The 6,191-nt window shown below is 36.1% G+C and overlaps 1 protein-coding gene across 3 annotated transcripts in view; it reads right to left on the bottom strand.

Annotated features, from left to right (window-relative positions):
- PPFIBP2 (PPFIB scaffold protein 2) overlaps positions 1–6,191 on the bottom strand; it is a 96,711-nt gene that overhangs the window by 53,420 nt on the left and 37,100 nt on the right. The window lies entirely within an intron of this gene.

Genomic DNA, 6,191 nt, shown 5'->3' with positions numbered 1-6,191 from the left:
GTTGGAGTAAGTCCCTTAAAGGAAGTACATTTCCAAGATAATAGAATTGAACAGAGGCCAATTTATGTTCTCCTCATGTGTTAAGTTTAATCTCCAAGAATTTCCAACACAGCTAATTTTAAAACTTCTGAAGTTGATCAGCCAGCTGTTACACAATTATTTTCCACTTATGTCTGGGTCTCATATTGGGTTATAGAAGAAAAAGAAGTTGAGAAAAGAAATCTGGCAGTCAGCTAAACTGGCGATTTGTAAGCTTTTTCAGTAAGTCACTTGCCTCATAGAAGACAGATTATGGCAAAACCATCCTTTCCTCTTATTCAGTCACACAAATCAACTTCAGTTCCATTGATAATTGAATCAGATGCTTGTGGCAACTAGAGTGCATTAGTAGGAAAGATTAGGGACACACTTGATAAATTGTCTGCTGCTGCAGTTTAGAAGCTGAGAACAAGGAGTGTAGCCAGCAGAGTTCAACCAGCCAGTTTTCCACAAACTACTAAGAGCACAAAGACTGCAGGAAAAATCTAGACTACAGACATTTTTCAGTCTATTTGGAGTTGATTATATTTAGAAGAATATGGACTTCCCAACTCCCCCCCACCACTGTTTTGGGTCAGCAAAACTGATATTGTGTTACAGTTTTTGTTGTTGTAATAGTTATGATTCAGGAAACATAATGAGTGAGTAGCCAACAAAGGAAACATTTTTATTTTGGCACCTATCTATTAATATTGATTTATTCTCTTGATATGTGAGATATACGCCCATGTGAATTTATGTGCATTCACTCAGTGTACTTGAGGAGGAAGAGATGGCTGGAATGGGATTTCTGGATCTTCCCTTTCACCTGAAAGCAGAAGCAACAACTGGATTTTCTGTTTTCTCCTGTTCCTTGTTGATTAAAGGAAAGTGGAAGTCAAGCTGAAAGAGCTAACAGCACACAGTACAAAGGTAGGTAAATTCATACAGTCCTTAAAATCAAAGAATTTTCACCAAATATTTACACTTTTATCAGGAGAACTCCTAATGCTAGCACTTAAAGGAAGATATCCATACACAAGTCTTGACGTTCATCCTCAATATCATCAGCTTAAGTGATACAGCATGAGCTCAACCGCATCACCTTTTTCTAGTAGAGATTATGTACAGTAGTCAGAACCACTAATACATGTCTTTCTCAGGTCAACCATCAGCTCAGCACTGTGAAGATTTCAAAAGGTAAGTCCAAAGTGAGCTACAATAGTTATCAGTGTTTCAGTTTCACGTGAAAGTATTTCTTTCAAAATGAAAAGTCTTAGCACTTCAGTGTTTTTCAGCAAGAGATTCTTCATTTTATGACACTCCATCCACTGCAGTTCAAATAGCTCAGTTAATTTACAGTATAATTAGAGAGCCCATTACACCATTTATTTCTGTAATGAAACATAGTAATTTTTTATTATACCTACCTATGCACAAAATGGGGGCTATGTCATTTTTATTCAGAATGGTGTGCTCCCAATTAAGGTCAGATGGCAGGATATTAAAGCAACAGGGCCAAAAAGGAAACTGTATGGGAAACCTGTAACCCAAATCCCTTGGGAGAACCAAAGAAAATCCATGCTAAAGACAACACACTATTACCATTTGGGAGGCAGGGAAGAGAAGAGTTTTAGACACTTTGGCTTCCAACAGAAACTTAACAGCAGCAGATTTATGCTTAGGTCTTGTAAAATAACATCAACTACCTACAAAGTGCTTCCCACAAACTGCCAACCAATTACCTTATGAGAATGATGCTGCTGTCTTAGCTGCAATGGTATAAGTGCCCTATATACACACAAAAAATTTTCCATATCCTTCTAGAAAGAGACAACTTCAAGACATATTTCTTTTGTTATTTCCCATCACCTACTCAACTGGGCTTTATGCTTCACTAACGAGGTGTCTTTGAATCACTAACAAATGAAACCAGTGTGGTGTCATGTTGCTATGGCAGGTATCATTTAGATCTAGGCCAGAATAAACTGATCCAGATAGTTCTGAAGTTATGACCACAGTATCATATGCCATAAAGTACAACATAGCTGTGCTCATCATAGAGTTATACCTTTGGTATTAGGCAAAATATTGTCAACAGAGAAAGTGAGAAATTTTACTACTACTGCAGGCAATAATATATATACACATTATATACAAATATATACAGATAGAAAAAGATAGAAAAAATTAAAATATAGAAAAGCAGTAAACAAAGGAAAACTGTGATTCATATGTATTTTCTCTTTTTTTTTTTTTGTTCTCTCTGCTCTTATATTCTTGTACCGACACTGCACTATAGCCTATTCTTGGCAAACCACTTTTCACAGATCATTTTAACATCAAGAAAGCCTAATGGAAAGACTTGAAGCGTGACAACACTTTATTCCAATTTGACCTAAATATTGCCTCGTCTCTCCTGTTGTTGCATGATGCTTCTTTACATATTGTGTTACAAGATTACTGATTAAAACCCCATCCATCGCATCTGAAAATGGTAGTTTTATCCCTTATTTTCTGCTGTCTGGATTCACCATTATTTATCTAACAACTTGTTTGCTGCCCTAATACAGTCCAATCCACAAACAACATACAAATATGGCATGACAGACTAATTGCAACATTGAAACTGGATCCTGGAAATTGGAGCTAGTTCTAGCATATTTCACCAGAGTTTACGAGAATCTTTTGCAATTACTCTCTGTTAAGCACCATTCATTAGTCTGGAGCAAAAAGCTCGAGAAAAGTATTTAATCGCAAGGCCTTAGATTCTTAATGCTATCACAGTGCCAGACATGAGATGCTAGGATTCTGGAATATGGAAATCAAATAACTTTGATTTTTTTTTATTTATTTACAAGATCACTTATCAAATAAACTTTGGATCACAGTGCTCAAAGTTCTCCTGGGAACAATGAAAGACTGTTTTCAGTTCTCCTCCAACCCACATATATTCAACCCCTTACAGTGCCTGCAAGGAAAAGAACCAGTACTGATATTCTCCTTTATCTATCTTACATAAAAAGAATTAAGTGCAATCATTTTAATAACATTTAGTTATGCAAAACATTTTGTACTATATTTGAACACAGTATCTTTCCTGAAAAGGTACCCTCTGTTGTTAGTTCCTCCCAAATCTGTATGAATATTTCTGCATGACACATTCTTCTCTGAAGCTACTTCTTTCTCATTGTTTTATCATTCTCAGTGCACAGTGAATGCAACTCAGTTTGATAATAGCACACCTCAGCCTTTTGTCAGTAAATCTATCTTTTCCATATTAATAGGGAACAGAGGTGGCAGACATATCATATTTAAAACATCGTTTAAATAACAAAGTAATGTGATCTCAAAAAACTACTAAATAGTTACCTAGTTTTAACTATACAAAATACAAATTAAACAATAGTGTAATGTTCTCAACCACTACTTCCTGTTGTCTCTTCTTCACTTACCCACACAATTCCCCATTTATACTCCAGAAACACAAATTGTTTTGAGGAAGAGATATAATTTTTTCGTAAGTAAACTGAACTTCTACATTCTCAAGCTTTTGTTAAAGACTTGAATATCACAAATATTTTACATTCAAAGAAGCTACCCAAGTTAAAGTTCCTGTTCACATTTAGCACATTTTATGTTTACATAGCCATCTAAAAATAGCGTGTGCACATATGTATGCATGTGTTTTTAATCAAGGGCAATGCAGAGACACTAACAGAAATAGCGTGCATGGAATTTATAACAAAAGTATGCAGTTAAAATAGATTTTTTATAAGTATAATGGAAAGATGTACTGCTCACATAGCATGCAGTTAAATCAATACAGTAATTTAATAGAACAGTTTACTGTGATGGAACTATTCACATCCCATTTTAAAAATCCACAAAAACTGAAAAGTAAATAGTTAGAACCTAAGAAACTTAGAAGCAAAGACTAGATGATTTTTCCAAGACGATCAGACTTTTTTTTTAAATTTTGCAGGAAAACAAAAATTAATCTCCTTCTATTACGCAGTTAATTCGTGTTCAGATTCACAATCATCTCAAAAATGAGGATAATAGCACTGCCTTTTTAAAAAGCATAATTTAATCAGAGAACTGTGAGCAGGGAAAAAAACACCACCATTTTTATTCAAAACAAAAGCACACTAAAAGATCTCAGGCAGTTACAGTAGTGAAAAATTAAGTGAAGAACCAGTGCAAATGTTTCTTAATTTTAAACCACAGTGTGATAAACAATGTATTCTAATTTTTTGCCATACACCCCAATGTATGATATGCTTTGCTATATTACAACCTCAGGAAAGCACGAGCGCTTACTAGAGCCTATTGCCATTTGTTCACAGACTGACTCTAGAGTTTTGTTTTTAAAGGCATAGACAGCTGATTGTCCCCCTGCAGAGCCTCCCCGCTTGAAGAAAAGTCCCTAATTCCTTTCCCATAAAGGAACTTACATTATTTCAGGTCTGAGGCACTCCGTGTGTTTCCTTCCGCAAAGCTGAGAATTCTGACTAGATTGGTAACATGCATTTACAAAGACAAATCAAAGAACAGCAAATCACTTACCCGCTTCAGCCACGTGAAGTGCTTGTAAATATCAATCTCACGATCCATGCTTTGGGCCCATCTCAGCAGTCACGTTCCCAGGGCTAAAAGAAACTTTTGGAAGCAAGCACGCTGCTTTGTTCTACAGGATATAGCTGTGACTTCTTCCCCTTTAAACCTCTCTACTTCTAAATTCTTGAATGTGTGTACACATTTCAAGTTAAATCTACTGCCTCTGTCCCACAGTCTTATCCCAAATACTTCTCACAGATGTATACATAATGCACAACTGAATAAACTTCAGACTCTCCCCCAAACATCTGTTTTTTTAAACAGTAGATCTGGTTAGCAACCAGAACAATGTAAATCTAAAAACACTAAAAATATAACTTGCTAAATGGTCTTTAAAAAGGGATCTTTCAAGAACAGTATAAATCTACAGAAACTATTCACTTTTAACATTGAGTAACAACCTAAAATTATTAAGCTGTTACTGTGAAACTATTTTCAAGTAATGCTTTCCCTGGCTTTCTGCTTCAAGAGTGGCTGGAATTCATTACAAAGACCCCCTATTTCCTGTCTCTGTTTTACTCTCTGTTTATCGTAACACTACTCAGCCTTCTCAGTTTATTTCAGTCCCTGACTAAACCTAAAGATAAGTTATGCTCTTTGAATTACTGGCCTGTCCTCACAAAAGACATTATAAAAAAGGAGAAATTCAAGGACAATTCAGTGGATAAACATTATTCCATAAAAAGTGCCAGAAAGACAGTTTTCCATCTTAACAAATGATGATGATACCCTTTCTAAAATTTTTGTCTGCTTCTGCTGAAGCCTTGTGGATTGGCAACTTCTCAAACTTGCAACATGGAGATTAACGCATATGCAAAGCAACATTCTGGCAAAGAAGGGATCTTTAAAAACATTCCCTGTTACTGTGGGGTCCTCTAGTGCCTCTGCACAGTACTTATGACTACACTCTAACCTTTCCCAACAAACTCCAGTTTCTTGATATCTCCCCCTATTAAAAGTGGTTTTGGTCTTAAACTGTAAAACTGATTGTTCCATATACAAACACAATGTATTGGGCAATGCCTGTTAACATCAAAATGCTGCTGTTCCATAGGATTTTTGTGATGATCTCAGAATATTTACTTTGTTCAACTTCCCTCCTCCACTCTCCTCCTCCCTCCTCTCCCCCCCCCCCCCCCCCCCCCCCCAGTTCCTACAGCCAATACATTCATGCAAGACAAAGTGCAAGAACTTGGAGCCAGGACCAAAGTTGCCCATCACACTAATGGTATATGCAAAGAATTTGAAGTCTGAAACTGTTTAATGCTCTGAAAAGTAGTTCTTAAGGGGATCTATCATACTTAGCCACCCTTCAAACTGTGGAAATCCCAGATAAAGGAGTTTCTGCAAAGAGTTTTATTATTTCAATTATTCTTGAGCCTTTTGGTCAGTGCACGTCTTTTTTGGATCTTCCAAGTGACAAGCAGAGAAGGATACAAACCTAGACTACCAGCCTTCTTTAAGAACTGGACAGTAATAAATATATGAAGTTCTATGACAAGAAAAATGTGAAAGGTTTTTAAAAAGTTAGTACTACAAGTTTTCTAAAGATG

This window comes from Meleagris gallopavo, chromosome 5 (assembly GCF_905368555.1).
Source record: "Meleagris gallopavo chromosome 5, MGAL_WU_HG_1.1, whole genome shotgun sequence".
NCBI lineage: Eukaryota > Metazoa > Chordata > Aves > Galliformes > Phasianidae > Meleagris > Meleagris gallopavo.
This window is presented reverse-complemented; position numbering and strand designations above follow the sequence as displayed.